The 17,475-nt window shown below is 44.0% G+C and overlaps 1 protein-coding gene across 1 annotated transcript in view; it reads left to right on the top strand.

The window, feature by feature from the left end:
• The first annotated feature begins 455 nt into the window (after positions 1-455).
• Positions 456-17,475, top strand: part of FAM83E (family with sequence similarity 83 member E) — a 117,009-nt gene continuing 99,989 nt past the window's right edge. The window contains exon 1 of the mRNA XM_073656286.1: positions 456-911. The gene's annotated coding sequence lies outside the window, so the exon portion shown is untranslated. The remainder of the gene's footprint in view (positions 912-17,475) is intronic.

Raw genomic sequence — 17,475 nt, 5'->3', positions numbered from 1 at the left:
GGGACACGACATATGACGCAAATATCTCATATGTTGTGAAGAGGTTAAAAGTCTATGGAGGAGGCGAAGCTAGAGGCCGACACTGACATTCGGCTGCAAGTTCTCTCGAAATTGTTAGCTAGTTCCCCATAGAAGTTTATGGAGAAGTCTGTATTCACTGAAGACAGGTTTTACCTGTGAATTGAGAATTTTTCAGAATGAAAGATCAGTCCAGGAGGAGAAAGAAGCTGCTTCCTCTGATAAGACATATGACAAAGTTTCATATTTTCACATGTAATATTGATTTATGAAATTAAGAATTAATACAACGGTTATTCTTTAATACAAGGAAGAAGATGCAGCTGATAACCACTACTCAACCATAATCTGATATAAGGAACCAGGAACCTATTAGAATGTGTGAGACACAATGATGTAGATGGTTCTCGTGATCAGGTCAGATCCTATATAAGTCTATCCTGCTACTTCTATGTTGGTTAATCATCTTTATCTTGCAAATAAGTCAACTGATCTGCTGGAGGAGAAAACACTTCCTGGTTGCTGCAGGTAAGCTGCACGACCTGCTGGTGCGTCTCCAGGAAGAACAAAGGCAGGGAGAGCAGGTGTAGAGCGACAAAGTACAGAGAGCCAGCCGCTTACAGCTATGCTGACACCTTTCCCACAGTCGCCCTCAGATAAAGCCAGTAAAAATATCTCCTGTTTCTACCGGAGTTGAATCTGACGAGCACCGCTCTGAATATTTATGGGATTTTTAGGATAATTTTAAACTATTATAAACTTGAAAGAAGAAACAACCGGCTTCATAATAAAAACCAAGAGGGAAGAGATGGAAAATAAAAACCCCCACGGGAAAACTATGGCTGAGCATAGAAGATCCTGTGGACTTTCTGCACATTGAGGCTTCTTTCCAGGTACTATGTTGTTATTGTTATTTGTGCCCTATATATTTATTAGATCCCCGTAATGTGCAGCTAGGGGAGGCAGAGTTACTTTGAGGAAATATTTGGAAATGTTATAAAAATATATTCTCTAATATGTTGTTAACAAAATTTTCCCTATTAGAAGTTGATATTGATGGCTTCGGCCGATCGTTGGAGGCCCGGACAATTTATTATTGAGGGATATTGATCCGGCATGTCTGATTTCAGACTGCCGATTGTATTGTCTTCCGCAGATAAGCCAACTATGCATCTCTCATAGAGAACACACGGGCACTCGGCCACTGTGTATAAATAAGTAGCTAGGAAACAGGAAAGGGCAATAAGGTTGTAACCGACGACCACTGACACTGTGAGACGCAACACATAAATCGCATGTAGAACAACTGCTGCAGCCCCACGGGTTGAAACAACTGGTAAATGGACAGTAGGGGAAGGAGAAGTGGGCATTTTGCACTGTTGACGAAGATCCAAGAGAACAATCAAAAGTTCCATCAGCTAGATGAGTTGTAAATATGGTTTTATTTTGAATGTGTTTCAAAGTCATCTGACCTCCTTAGATTGGGAAGGTATACAGATGATATACAGATCAAGCTCTTCATCAGATTGTCCTGTTTTTTCCCAGATGAAGAGGTCAGATGACTTTGAAACACATTGAAAATAAAACCATAGCTACACCTTATCTGGCTCGTGGAACTTTCATTTGATTGTTCACTTGAATCCTCAACAACAACGCAGAATACCCATCTCTCCTTGCCCCATCGGGCGCTATGTATGGCACAGCCAGCTGAACGATCGACTGTGCCATCATTCAGCCGTCATCTGATGTGTATGGCCAGCTTTAACCCGCAAATCGAGCTAGACAGCAGAGGGAATTCAGTTCTCGTTCTGGTTTTGTGATTACCAGACGGTAGATTGTCGTTAAAAGTCTATTGTTTTATAATAGGACTATTGAGTGTCGGCTCTCAGACTGATACAGGCAAGTCAAAGGCTGCCCAAGAAATTCTCCAGTAAGTTATTTAAAATATGCCAACAAAGGCACTGGATGAGCATTGTCTGGAGTTTTTTTTTTTTGTAGGAACAGCAAAATACCTCCTCATCATTCAACTTAATAATCTTTTGCTTTTGTGCTTCTGGTCCAGAACGAATTAGAGGGGAAACGTCAGGATATTACTTGTAGTGTGTACTAGGTGCCAGAGGTGTAAATTGATACACCTGGGCCCTTAGGTAAAATATTTCATGGTGTTCACCAATTATCATGTGTAAATTATATTACTGCTGTCCTGTCCAGTACCATTTTGCCAGAAGTGTATTGGGCCCTTCAGACACCAAGGCGTAAGTGCAACTGCAATCCCAGTTCTGGGTACCACATTTTAAAAAAGACATGAAAAAACTGGAGTAAGTTTAGAGAAGAGCAACCAGAATGGGGACCAGTCTGCAAACAATGTCCTATGAGGAATGGTTAGAGGATTTGGAAATGTTTAGCTTGCAAAAAAGAAGACTGAGGGGAGACTGAGAGGGATCAGATTTATTCTCATTTGCACAAAGAAAGATTAGAAGCAATGGGATGAAACTGAATGGGAGAAGATACAGATTAGATATTAGAAAAAACTTTTTGACAGTGAGGGTGATCAATGAGAGGAGCAGGCGGCCACAAGAGGTGGTGAGTTCTCCTTCAATGGAAGTCTTCAAACAGAGGCTGGACAGACATCTGTCTAAGATGGTTTAGTGAGTCCTGCTTTGAGCAGGGGGTTGGACACAATGACCCTGGAGGCCCCTTCCAACTCTACCTTGCTATGTTTCTATGTTTCTTCTATGTTTCCCTATAATCACCATAAATTTGCTCCATGTTCATACAGAGTTCATTTCACGCAAATTTTGTTTTTAATAGTACAATCCAAGAAACTAATCAAACAGCAGAGGATTTTCGTGCCATAGTTTTGTAAACTGATTCAATAATTATTTTACTACTTTTTTAATACTGAATTTTTTTCCAGCTTAATGGATTTCTGATAATGTTAAAATGTAACATTTTGCTGTTTTTTGTGATAGCATCTGAAAGCTGCAATTTGGCCTTAAGTCAGAGGTATACACTACATTGGGAATGGCAAGTATGCAATAATGTATACTTCTCATTGAAATTGATGTTGCATGCCACTATGGCGTACGTCATCCATAGAGCCCATTTTAGAAAAACATATACCACACTGACTTCAAAGTTTGCCCCTATATGTAATAGAACAAATGACTATGCTATGCCATATAGTTATAAAATGTTATACCAGAAGGACAGACTTTTACAGTCCATTCAATCGTTTATACTTTTGGCATAATTCTTAGGAGCAATTCCATTGCATACACAAACATTCATGGACAATGTAGCATAATATACCAGTACCTCAATCATTTTAATAAATGTGTTTTCTCAAAAGATTTGTGGCAACAAACTTGTTTTAAAGCCAGCCACAATATACACATTGTGGGAGATCTTACTGACATAGGGCTAAACAGGATAAAACTAAAGTCAATAATTTTTATGATATTTATGATACTGTATCTTTAAGATTTTACTCACAAATGAGAATATTTACCGTAGCATAAGTTCACATTCACATTTGCATTCAGAGCATAAAATGAAGGGTCATAAATATTGGAAGAAGATCCCTTGTTCTAGCAATTTGTAGGCATCACAAGATGTGATCCCTCAAGCATCTGTAGATATGCGTCACTGACATGTCCTGTTTAAAGATGAACTTATGAAATTATAAGAAATTATAGCACTTTTTAGCTATTTTAAGCTTGTCAATGGAAGCTATCGTCAGATAACGAGTTATTATTTAAATCAAGTTTTTGTTAGTATTTTTTTTTTATGTTTTTATTTTTCCTTCATATCATGGACTTTATTAAAAAGGCTTTTTTTAGGGTTTCGGGAAGATGTCTGAGCAAGGCTGCTTATCATCAGAGGCTGGATTATAATTACAGGTAACACCTCTATACGCAGTGGAAAGCACAAGGTCCATCAATCACAAAAGAGACCTGGCTTATTTCTTTTGCACATGCTCATTAGATGCTTCAATACAAAACACAGGGTTGGGGGTGTGATCTTTGTGGTTAATGTACATGTGTTGTTTCCTAAAACAAGAGTCTTAAAAAAACAATGGCCAGTGTGAAAGATTATTAATTTTATTTTTGAATAAAGATCATGATATGAAAAAAAAATTACTAAATATTTTTTAAAAAGCCATGTAACACTAAAACCTGATTTCAACAATAGGTTATTTTCTGAATATAATAACTTCCCTTTAGAGAATGTCTTTAACATATAATGAGAGAGATTAATCAAAGAAGATGAAGGAAGCGCTTGTAATGTTTGAATTAAGTCTATTTGTAAATAAAAAGTAGCAACCTGCATGGTTACTCTCTATAAGTGTGCCACATTTTCCTTACATCTCTTTTGATAACTCTCCCCCAATGAGTTAAATTTCAGTGCAGGAGTAGAAGAGAATCATTACATAGTAATAAAAATATCTGTAGTCTTATATTGTTCACATCAGAGTAAGAGACAGTGTAACCAGTAATTATCACTGCTCGTTTGATATCCAGTATCCACCCTTCACAATTCCATGTTAATGGATAAATACAAGCAAGGTGGCGTCGCTTACTGTATGTGCTGCTGGGAAAACAATCGTCTTTAAAGTGAAGGTCAGAAAATGGTACAACAAATTAACGCCCTTTTTTCTCTTTATACATTATTGTTTAACATTTGGCATTTTGATACAGAATCTTGAATCCAGTAGATTCATTATTGGAATTGTCCAGGACTTTAACATTGATGGTCTATGCTTAGGATAGGTCATCAATATCTGATCAGTGGGGGGTGACACCCGGCATCTCCGCCGATCAGCTGTTCCCATTGCCGATGGTGGGCAGAACTGCTCAGTTATGGAGCTAAACAGCTCAGTTGACAGTATAGTGGCCGCGGCCGGGTACTGCACATCGGCCACCTATTCAAATCAATAGGGGTCAGATTGATTAACACTTTTCTTCTTATGTACACATATACGAGCGACTTGTCAATCCACTGGAGTGGGCAGTGAAGAACCTGCCGGGGGACCTCATCAGACTAATCAAGTTTCTAGCAACTTTTCAAGCCATGTTTTCTATAAAACACTGCAGTGTTTCAGAGCAAAACATATCTGGCTGCAATTGCTCAGACCGGATCTGATTCATGCTGCCAATGGTTATGGCAGCATGAATCTAATTATAGGTTTCCTTGAAAATGTGAAAACAAACAAAAAGTAAGGTAAGGAATATGTTCGGTATTACAAACATGTAGTTGCTGACTATACAGCCAGTACTAATGCATCAAACATCAATTTATTCATTGTAAACTGTAAAAAGTTTACTACTTACTGTCAGAAGTAGAATTTCACTTTTAACTCGCCGTAATTTTAATGGGGAAATAAAAAAGTTATATTACTATAAATAATTCTGAAGGATATTCATCTGTATTCATCATGCTACACTACATATCTACTCAGTATTTACACAGTTGATGCGTAAAGTACTTAATACTGCAATAGTATCTGTTGCCACTAGATGGGATAGGGAGGAAGAGAATAGAAGGAGCTGGCGGCAGGAAGTCACCGCAGTGGGTGGTGTGAAAGCCACTCTGAGCAAGAGGTCCAACTGTTAATATGTACACAAGAGAGACATGGTGCCTGAGACATGGTACATCACCTTAAGGCTGTGTGCTCACTATGCGTTTTTTTAAGCTTGGTAGAAGGTCTGCAATGTTCCTCAATGATGATCCGCATGTGCTGTGCACATGCTGCGGGAATTTCCGCTTCAGATTATCATTTATCATTGCGGAAAAATCCGCAGCACTACCAATTATTTTGCATAATCGCGGCGTTTTCGCTGCCATTGACTTGCATTGAATTGCTTAATATCCGCATGACTACATGTGCACATGCGGATATTAAGAAATTCAATGTGCGGTTGGTACCCGGGTCTGAAGAAGAGGAGACTCTCATCCAGACCCGGGTACCATAGTACCTGTAAAAAAAAATAATTTAAAATAAAAAAATGCATTATACTCACCTTCAGATGGCCCCCGGTCTCCATAGCGATGCGTCCTGGCTCCCCGGCAGCTCGCGATGGTCTAAAAGACCTGCCATGACGTCATTTAGTCATGTGACGGCACCAGTATGCTGTCAGAGATATGTGCTGTCCCTGGCCTCAAGCACTTGTCCACGTGTCCGTTGTCAGGTGGACTCTCCTAGTAACTGCGTTGTTAAGGGCACGGCAGATGTTTTGGGACACGTGCTTGTGTAGTGCGGGGATCGCACACCGGGCAAAATAGTGTCGGCTGGGGACCGAGTACCGAGGGACGGCCACCGCCATATGGTTGCGGAAGGATTCCGTCTCCACCAGCCTAAAAGGCAGCATTTCCAATGCAAGCAGTCGTGAAATGTGCGAATTTAAGACTGTGGCCTGTGGGGCGTTGGCTGCGAATTTGCGCTTTCGTTCAAAGGTCTGGGATATGGACAATTGAACGCTGCGGTGGGACGTGGACGTGGACGTTGATGCTGTTTCTTTAGAAACTGCCAGAACAAGTGAAGACTGAGAGGAGGTGGCATCTTTGCATGCAGTATGGACTTGCACAACAGGGGGTTCTCTTACACGCACAACAGCAGAAGAAGCAGTGGTGACACCCGCTGACACTGGTCGTGGACCCTGGGGTTCGCCCCACAAAGTCGGGTACTTTGCTGCCATGTGCCTGATCATGCTGGTGGTGGTCAGGCTGGTAGTTTTGTCACCCCTGCTGATGCTGGCCTGGCAGGTGGTACAAATGGCCTTTTTGGGGTTATCAGCAGAGTCTTTAAAAAAATTCCAGACTCTGGAAGACCTACCGGTTGTACTGGCAACGTCCCTCGTGTTGGTGTTACGGGGAACGGTTGCTCGCCTTCTGTCTGCAGCCACCACACTGCTTCTTCCTGCCTGTTGGGGTACTCTGCCTACCTCCCCCTGTGTGCTGCTGGCCTCGCTCTGCGTGTCCTCCTGCCACGTTGGGTCAAGTACTAGATCATCCACCACCTCCTCCTCTTCCACTTCCGCACCACAATCCTCCTCCTCACTTTGTGGCAATTGTGTCTCGTCATCGTCCACCTCTTGTGACAAATTGCCAGCGTCGCCTTCCTGTGGCCGTTCAAATATTTGGGCATCGCTACATGGGATCTCCTCTTCCACCACTTCAAGCGGAGCAGGCGAGGGTCCCAAATATGGAAATGGACCAGTGAACAGCTCTTCAGAGTGTCCAACTGTGGGATCAGTTGCTGTCTGACGACACTCGGCATGGTGGGAGGAAGGAGCATCAGGGTGTGAAGGAGTATACAGTCGAGACTCACGGCTTCTAACACTTGACCGTGTGGAAGACAGACCGGAGGTTGTGGTGCCCAGGTGACTGGAAGTATTATCTGCTATCCAATTAATAACCTGTTCACACTGATCAGTTCGCAATAGTGGTGCTGTTGTGTGCTTCCCTAGTAATTTGGTCAAGAAGTGGGAGCGAGAAGATGTGGCTGTTGGTTGTGGCACATTTTCACGTTGGCCACGGCCCCGTCCTCTGCACGCACCATCACCAGAACGTCCAGTTCCACATCCCTTGCCACGCTCCTTGCCCATTGTAAATGAAGTAAAATAGCTTACACTCGCACTATCAATGGCAAAAGGGTAATAAAAAGGAGATTTGAACTGTGGAAGAGGAAAACCACAGTTCTAGTTCTCTGGCCTACACCAGAATCTTTTAAACAGATATATTTGTGTCTGAACAGTCAGCGAGACACTCAAAATGTTTTTTTTTATGGAAAAAGGGCAAAAAAGTGGATAATATAGAGATTTGAACCGTGGAACTGCAAAACCACAGTTCTAGTTATCTGGCCTACACCAGATTCTTTTAAACAGATACATTTGTGTCTGAACAGTCAGCGAGACACTGAAACTGTTTTTTTATGCAAAAAGGTGGATTACACCCAGATTTGAACCGTGGAAGAAGAAAACCACAGTTCTAGTTCTCTGGCTTACACCAGAATCTTTTAAACAGATATATTTGTGTCTGAACAGTCAGTGAGACACTCAAACTGTTTTTTTTTATGGAAAAAAAGGCAAAAAATTGGATAATACAGATATTTGAACCGTGGAACTGCAAAACCACAGTTCTAGTTATCTGGCCTACACCAGACTCTTTTAAACAGATATATTTGTGTCTGAACAGTCAGCGAGACACTGCAACTGTTTTTTTATGCAAAAAGGTGGATTACACCGAGATTTGAACCGTGGAAGAGGAAAACCACAGTTCTAGTTATCTGGCCTTCACCAGAATCTTTTAAACAGATATATTTGTGTCTGAACAGTCAGCGAGACACTCAAACTGTTTTTTTTATGGAAAAAAGGCAAAAAAGTGGATAATACAGAGATTTGAACCATGGAACTGCAAAACTAGTAATCTGGCCTACAGCAGACTCTTTTAAATAGATATATTTGTGTCTGAACACTCACAGACACACTCAATTTTTTTTGTTAGGGGGGGGGGATACCAAGAGGTTAATAAGACAGGTATTTGTACAGTCTGACTGAGGAAAAAAAAGAGGATTTAGATGAAAAAAAAAAGGATTTTTCCTGGCCCCTAAGACCTGGGGCTAAGTCTAGCAATTTGAAAAGCAGCACACAGGACTGTAATGCAGTGTTTGTTGGTATAACCACTGCGTCTCCTATACATCCTGCCTGCCTGCCTGCCTGATATCTGGGATGGATATTAGTCCTGAGAAGGACTGTTTTTTGATTTTGCAGGCTTTAGAGACCCTACACTACCTATTTCGCAGTAAAAATCTGTCCCTAGCTCAGCAGCACTCTCCATACACCGTCTGATCCTGAGCGACTGTGTCCAAGATGGCGGCGCCCGGTTTTAAATACTCAAGGTGATGCTGTGTGGCCAGCAAATCACTGTAATGCCCACAACCAACATGGCTGCGGCATTACAGTGACTGGCTGGCAATCCCTGCATGTTCAAGGGCTCTGTAAAGAGCGCCGAACGTGCAGGGCGGAGACCCGAGCTCCCACCCGAGTAACCCGGAAATGCTCGGTGCTCGCCGAACATCCTGAGTAGTGAGATGCTCAGGCGAGTACCGAGCAGTGTCGAGCATGCTTGCTCAACACTACCTTTCTTATATAACTTCTCCTTTGGTTGTTTATCAGGCTTTCCACAGCCGATACTAATTGTGTGGGTCTGAGATTGATTGTCAATTAGTCTATGCCTGAGAGCATCTTTCCTGAAAGAACTAGTAAGGCTAATAGCTAAGCCCCATATTTCTCTTTATATGTAATGATCTTAGTAACATATAGACATTTTATGTGGTCCCAAAAATTGCAAAAATATGTAACAATGTGTATGAGAGGAGGTTCAGTGATCCTTGTATAAGGCATAAAAAACAACTATTGATGTTAAGATTGGCGGCAGTTGTATTCATTGACTTTGGCTGGAAAAAGAGATGTGTCACCTCCAGATAAATTAATAAAGCAGACAGGTGCTCCGTGCATGTGACTGACTGCACACAAATAGAGCATAATACAAAGACATACCGCAGACACTTTTACTGCAATAAGTACAATAGCAATATGTCATAATTCATAATTAATTTTTATGGAAAAAGTCCATAAAAAAACTTAAAAACACAGAAATGTCATACAGAAAAAGGGTTCTGTTGAGTACCTGGTTTGTCCAAAATAAAGACTCACCAGATGTACAGCAACCTTATTTTTCTGTATCACTTCTCTGTGTTTTTAAGTTATTTTATTAACTTTTTCTTTTTGAATTATGATATACCGGTAATAAAGATTAGTAATTTTGTAGAAATTGTGGAACCCTTGTTTATAGGATTTGTTCATTATTTAAGGTGTATCTATTAATTTCTATTTATTTTGGCTTTGGTCACGATTGGTTTCTATTACTATATGTCAGGGAAAGCACAGAGACAACACTGGGGAGATCACGCAATATCTCACCGTGTCGCCACTATGTCACGGATTTCGTCAGGGAGCCGCGAGCACACGGTCCCCACTACTCTCTACATAGGTATCGGTAAGCGACCAGTGAGCATATGGCGTCACACCTCTGGATTCCAACGCATGGAATATGTGTTTACGCGCTCAGTATGGTCACTGTCAGCTTCACAATAGCCCGATTATTAATATTATTCGCTGCCACCACCGGCCGAGTTTGAAATATAATACAGGCCTGTATTTTATTATAAAGAAACAGAACTATCAAATTTTATATTTAATCCCGAAGGGAAGCAGTGTTTAGGAAAAATATACAATATTTTACAGAAGGGGACATTACAATACATAAGCAGTTACACAAAATAAAACAGGTTTAAAGAAGAAACTTACTATACGTTCTCAGAGACGACTCAATATAGTTGGAGGAGAGCTCTCCTGTGACCGTTCAGCTGATATATATGATATATATGCTCCCTTTCTTTCGGAGTTTCTCAAAGACCGTCTTCCATACGCTATCACTTGTTTCTGGCTCTCCTGCTCCTGGGCCAGCACTGCTCCCAATCCGTGAAGACTTCAGTCTGGATATAGAATGAATGGACAATCATATTTAGCATATGCCTACACCGGGGCATTGGTGAAGGCTTCCTTCAGCTGATCCAGGGTTTCTTGTTGTAAGGATTCCCAGGAAATGGGCTGATTCTTTGAGCCTTTTGCAGTCCCTTTAAGTAACTTGTGAAGAGGCTCGGCTATCTTAGCGAAGTTCGAGATTAAACATTGATAATATCCTGTTAGTCCCAGGAAGGCGCGCAGCTCTCGAAGAGTCAGTGGCGGAGGCCAGTTTCTTACAGCTTCCACTTTGCTTTTAGCCGGGCTGACTCCACCAGAGGACAACACGTGCCCTAAATATTCTATTTTTGTCTGAAACAAATGACACTTTTGGGGCTTCGACTTCAGACCGTGGGCCTGTAGACAAGTCAACATTTGTCGTAGTCTTCATAGATGTTGCTCGAAGGTGGGAGTATGAACTATGACATTGTCCAGATAGATCAAGATGGATTCAAAATTGAGCTCTCTCAACCAGTGCTCTATTAACCACTGAAATGTCCCAAGTGCATTGATGAAACCAAAAGGCATTCTATTGAACTAGTACAGGCCCATTGGTAAAATGAAAGCTGTCTTGGGCTTGTCTCTTTCAGCCAACAGAACCTGCCAATAGCCACTTGCTAGATCTAAGGTGGAGAAATACTGGGCCTGTTGAAGTTCCATCAGGAACTCTTCCACTCTAGGCAAAGGGTAAGCGTCTCTTATAGTGGCACTATTAAACTTGCAATAGTGTACACAGAATCTCAAGCTTCCGTCCTTCTTTTTGACAAGCCCTATCGGTGCGGCCCATAGACTCTGACACACTCCACTTCAATGGGGAAGGGCGAGATTGCTCCTAAGGAAGAGCACAGTCCATGGTCCCTAGCTGGAGGGTGGAACCATGTAGTGGGTGTGGGTGGAGGAAGTAGTTCAGGGGAGCACCGTCAGGAAGAGTATAAGAAGAAGGGGAACCATCTAGAAGGAGGTCAGTACAGAGGAGAGACAGTTGAGAGTGGGAGCTCAGAAGGAGCTCCGCTTAGGAGAGAGAGAAGAGCTGGGCCTAGTGAGAGAGCCCCAGGCGAGAGAGCAAGAGAGGACGGGAGCAGAGGGAAGGCTCCAGAGACATAGGTGATCCCAGGGGCACGGTGAGTACAGGAAGCCACCCGTGCGCCCCAATCTACACGGACGTGGAGGGATCAGGCCGCAGAGAGGACCGGCCCCTAAACTAGTGGAGAACAACCAGGCTCAGCTAGATAACCGGAAGCTGCTGCATTTACAAGGTGCTACAGCCAACAACCACAATTTCATCGCCAAAAAGGTGGCCGCATAGGGTTCAGGGGATTACAAGTCGACCGACAAGACCCGAGGCTACTGGCTTGGGACACTGATTGTGAGGCGCAGGGCTGGAGGGCGAGACCCAGCGCAGGGACGACGACCGGGAATAGCACATAGAAGTACTCCTGAGAGACTTAAGAAAAGCTGAACCCCTTCCCTGGTGGACACAGAACGATGTGGAAGGTTACACACTGGCCCTGGTAACCAGGAGTTTTGAACAACTGTGAGTAAAACCTGAAGACTGCACCCCACTGTATCCTGGAATTATTGCTGCGCCATCACCAGCCCTGCACTACACAGCACCAGCAACATCTACCTCATAACATCATCATACACTGCCCTGGAGCTTAGCTCTGCCTGTGGAGAGCTGTACCAACTCTGCTGCGTCACCATCAGCTCCAGGGGATCTGCACCGCAGAGGCGGCTCCATATAGCCGCATACCACAGGTGGCGTCACGAACATGATCTCTAAAAACTTTATTCCCCTTTTACTTTCCCTTTTAATTGACTGCCCTGGGTCACGGACTGGGTGACTGCCACCGTGATATCCCCAGCACCGACCGGCCCGGCTACTGAGTACCCCACGGCCCAGGGGGCGTGTCACTACTCCACTACTCAGCATCTGTGATAGCATGGCTTTTACTTCCTGGTACAAGTTAGGGGGAATTTGTTGATATCGTTCACGGATTGGAGGTGTGTGTCCTGTTGGAATCTCGCGTTCAATGTGGGCTGTACATCCAAATCATCTTTATTTCTGGATAAAGCAGCTTGAATCTCCCATAACAAGTCTTCTATCAGATGAATTTGTTCGGAAGAGAACTGACTGGTGTCCAGTCGTATTATTTCGAGGCTATTTCGGCCATTCCACTCTGAAGTCGGCTCTGTCCTCGGAGCTTCAGACACAGTCCACAGTTCCTGTTCCTCAGCAATCAGTGTCAGTTGGACTTCGGGGACTGTCTCTCCTCCATACATTAACAAATCTGCAACTTTTTCACCTGCATGAAGCATGACAGAAGAATCGTGTACATTGGCACACCGGATGGCCACTTGTCCATCCACCACTGTTGCCATAGTACATGCGATCAACAAGCCTTGTTTGGCTCCTGTTGGCTTATGGGGCTCAATAATCACCTCTATGCTGTTGAGTCTTCGGTGGCTACTTACATCCATCTGTACAATCTCCTCCTGATGAGGCGAGATAATATTTTGACGCCCTGGTGAGACGGTTGCAATCTCCACCACTTCATCTTCGGGAACACTGTAGCGAATCCCACATACCCGGCTCAGTCTCTGGAATGCCTTCTGGCAGGCCGATGTTTGGTGACTCTCTGCCAGTATCCCAGGCCATCTTTGTGGAATATCAAACAGTCTACATCACGCAGGATATTCATTCCTAATATGATCAAGGTTCCTGACTGTGAATTCCCATCCACCAGCACGACCCCTTTTTAACCAACATCCGGGTCTCCAATCTTCACATGCATCCACGCTATCCTGTGGACTGGAATCTTCGTCTGGTTAACAGCCGTCAGCCTAATCAGTTTTCCTTGCTCAGCTTTGATAAAGTGACCGAAATGGGTCTCTAAGTATTTTAGTGGCATTATGGAGACTTCGGCTCCAGTATCTACTAGGCCGCGCACGGTCTTGTTTGAAATCAGTACATCCATCCCTGGACTTCGGGACACCAGGTTCTTAGGGTATTTCAGGCCTTGCCTACATGGGGCATTTCCTCCTTTGCGCCCTACCACTGGAGGTGATCCTCATTTAAATGTCCTGACACACTCTACCATCCATTTTCTGAGCAGGGGGCAGTACCGAGAGTCATTACCTCTTTCTCGGCACCTCCAGAATATTGGGTACTGGGGTAAACAGTGTTCAGTTGTTCTCAGGTTTAGTCTTGGCTTGGACGAGTTGTCCTTAAAGGTGAGTCAGGCCACGCAAGGGCCGTTCAGTACCGGGTCTCTTCTGGTGACCTATACAAAGCAACGTTTGTTGGATATCTCAGTTCTTCCTACCACATCTGTCAAGGGTGATGAGTCATATGTCAAATGGACCGGCTTCCCCCACCCAACTTGACAGGGTGAAGGGCGTGAGACCTTCTTAGCTGATCCACTTGCCAGGTCAATTCCTGGATTGTGGCCCTCATTTCAGCCAAGGAGTTGGACTTTTGGGGCCATACATCTGCATAGTGCTGGAACCCATTTCATCCTCACCTTCACAAGCCAAAGCTTCTGCGGCAACCTGGGCAAACTGAAGTGTCTCATTCACCTGTATCTGATCCCGCAATGTCCACCTTAGCAATGAATCCATCAGACCCTGAACAAACTATTCTTTCAAGATGGTGTCAGAATCGGTGAAAATAGAGGTTCCAGCTTTGTATTTTTTATGATAGGTCTGTCATATTCTCTGTTAAGCATTTATATACTGGGAGATGTTTTCGTCTGCTGACAATTAAAGAAGCGTGTACATAAACTAGTGTCCGAGCCTCTCTCTATGTAAACATCCTCTAATATGGCCTCAATGTCTTCTAGAGTTTTTCATTTTGATGCGGGATGCCGCGTCACCGTTTCCTGTGCTTTTCCCTCTAGTGTGTGCAGCGTGACGTCAGAGTGCAGCTCATCAGATAGGTTATACAGTCTGTATGTACTTTACATACGATTAGCCCATCCATCAATTGGCATGTTTTTGCTGTCAAATTTTGCAAGTTGTTTCAGTGTGGATCCTGCTGAGAAGCTCAGGCTCGAAGCGTTTAGAGTCGGCAGGAGAGAGGCTGGGACAGGTGCTCCAGCGGACCCTGCGGCTTGTACCACACTACCATCCCCGGTCACGTTCTGCATTGTGATGCTGTACCCTGCACTTTGCTCCAAATGAAACATGGCCACAAGACGAGGGATACAGCAACAATAAGCAGACACACACACAGATTAAATAATATAATATGAATATTTACTAACCAGTTTCTAAAACAAAGGAAAGGATGGTAGGTAAACAATGTAAAAGTAACAAAAACAATGTCTCAGATGCAAGGAGGAGAAATGGAAAAGTTAAAAAAATACAACAATGTATATGAAACGTGGACGAGGGACAGCAACAGGACGAGGGGTACAGCAACAATCAGCAGACATGCACAAAGATTAGATAATACAATATGAATATTTTGTAACCAGTTTCTAAAACAAAGGAAAGGATGGTAGGTAAACAGTGTATAAGAAACAAAAACAATGACAACAGTTACTCTCAATAACACCAAATAAGAGTATACGCAGGTACACTTAAAAAGAATTAACAGTTATATGCAAGCAAAATACAACTCGATTAACTCTTACTATGCAAAAATCAATAAAATGGCAGTGCTGTGCCAACACTTTAGCTATTGCCTACTGGGAGCTGTTTTCAAAGTGTCTCTTACAGAAGAGGCCTTTTCTCCTAACTAACTGGACCTCTATAAGGCTATTTATATATAAGCATATATATTCAGATGTAAGATGGTATAGGTACATCCTGAGACTGAATTAGAAGGGTCCTTGCTGGGCTGAGTCCCGAATAATCAGAAACGCCGTCTTGAAGCTCTTAGGGAATGCCGATCTCTCCAATGCAGGTCTTCCCTAAGTCATTAGAGATAGAAACGGCGTCTTGAAGCTCTTAGGGAATGCCGATCTCTCCAATGGAGTGCTTCCCTAAGTCCTTAAAGATAGGGCCTCAAGTGGCCTAGCCCAAGATGCTGTGCACTTGGTTGTCCTCACCAAGTCGGCTCATGTCAAGCCAAACAACGCATCCCAGAGTCCCCAACAGCAGATCCAGAATTGCACCGCTCTATCCAAACTTTCTCCAAGGACCCGCAGCTTCACTTCTACCTGGTCTCTCCTTCGACTCCTCCCAGCCGCCCACCAACCGCCACTCCAACTCCAGCCTCTCGCCGCTGCCCTCTACTGGCCAGATGATATATTACATCACAAATCTCCAACAGAGTAAACTATGATTAAACTTTACATATACACAGAATGTAAACTACCCAAAACTCACAAACATTTTTCATGGCCTCCATTTTCTTTTGCAAGGTGTGTATCAGAGCTGATCTGTAGCAGTGCTCATTACATCCTCCAGAAGTGGACAGCGAAACATCGCATGCAGCATTCCTCTCTATGAGGAAGACATCTGGGTTCCCTCTTGGACCAAACGGCTCCCATATGAACATATGGGATCTGTTTTGTGATCAACTCCAGTCAGACATTTTTGCACTGAGCAACACAAGGGGATTCATTATGAGGAAATTTCTTAATGCTGCATTCACACATTGCGTATTTGCTGCTTTTTTCATGCGCGCGTATTTTCCTGCAGTTTTTACCTGCATTTTTTTACGCAGGTAAAAAAAGTACCTCCATTCACACACTGCGTTTTTTGCTGCTTTTTTTTACGCATGCGTTTTTTCTGCAGTGTACACTCATACTGTATTATGGCCACCGGTCACTGATTTAAAAAAAATAGATCCAGTACTCACCTCTCCTGGTTCCAGCCGATGCTCCGGTCTCCTCAGCGTGCAGTGTGAAGCTCCGGACATCTCATAGCAGCGAGTGCCCTGTAGTGACGTCATACGTCGAGTAAAATGATGGGAATGGAAACGTCTTCTGACGCTACCTCCTCCATCATCATTGCTCGCACTGGGCCCCCTCCGGCTGTCAGTGTGAGCAATGATGATGGAGGAAGAAGCATCAGAAGACGTTTCCAATCCCATCATTTTGTGCGGGCGAGTGGCCGGGCAGTGCGTGTGCTAACGGGAAGAAGCAGGGCCCGCTGTGGTGAGGCTCACGAGTCTCATAACAGTGGCGTGGCCTGCTGCCATTGGTGGTACACCACTGCATATATGCACACATATATATACACACACACACATGTACACACATATGCATACACACATATACACACACATTACACATGGACTTACCCTCTCTGCAGATGATTCCACATGATGCATTTCTCTGATGCAGCCTCCCATCTCCCAGGGCCCGACTGCAGAGTGTTCTTGCAAATTGCAGGGCTGAAGGCAGGAGGGGGAGAGCGGAGCAGGGGAGGCAGAGAGAGAGAGAGCACAGGGTAGGCAGGGAGAGAGAGCACAGGGGAGGTAGAGACAGAGAGCACAGGGGAGGTAGAGACAGAGAGCACAGGGGAGGCAAGGAGAAGGGGCCATGCTGGTAGCAGCCGCTCTGCTGGAGCTACAGGCCGGAGCTGGTGGGCGGAGCCTCATCTCCTGCACCTACAGACACTGAGGCATCATCCCGCCGCTTCCAGCATCTGCCGGTGAACCGATCAGCTGACTGTCAGCTGACCGGCTCGTACATCAGATGATCGGTCGGTATACCGATCAACTGACTAGACCGATCAACTGATTTACAAGCCGGTCAGCTGACAGTCAGTTGATCGGTTCACCGGCAGATGCTGGAAGCGGCGGGACCGGACGCCTCTCCCATCCATCGGATAGGTGAGTATCCATAGTTTCTCCTGCACCTCCGTAAAAAAACGCTGGAATTACGCAGTGTGTGAACACCGCTGCGTAATTCCATCG

This window comes from Phyllobates terribilis, unplaced genomic scaffold (genome assembly GCF_046119375.1).
Source record: "Phyllobates terribilis strain yellow unplaced genomic scaffold, ASM4611937v1 Scaffold_12__6_contigs__length_324123572, whole genome shotgun sequence".
Taxonomy (NCBI): domain Eukaryota; kingdom Metazoa; phylum Chordata; class Amphibia; order Anura; family Dendrobatidae; genus Phyllobates; species Phyllobates terribilis.
The sequence above is the reverse complement of the archived record's forward strand: the minus strand, read 5'-3'. Positions and strand labels throughout refer to the sequence as shown.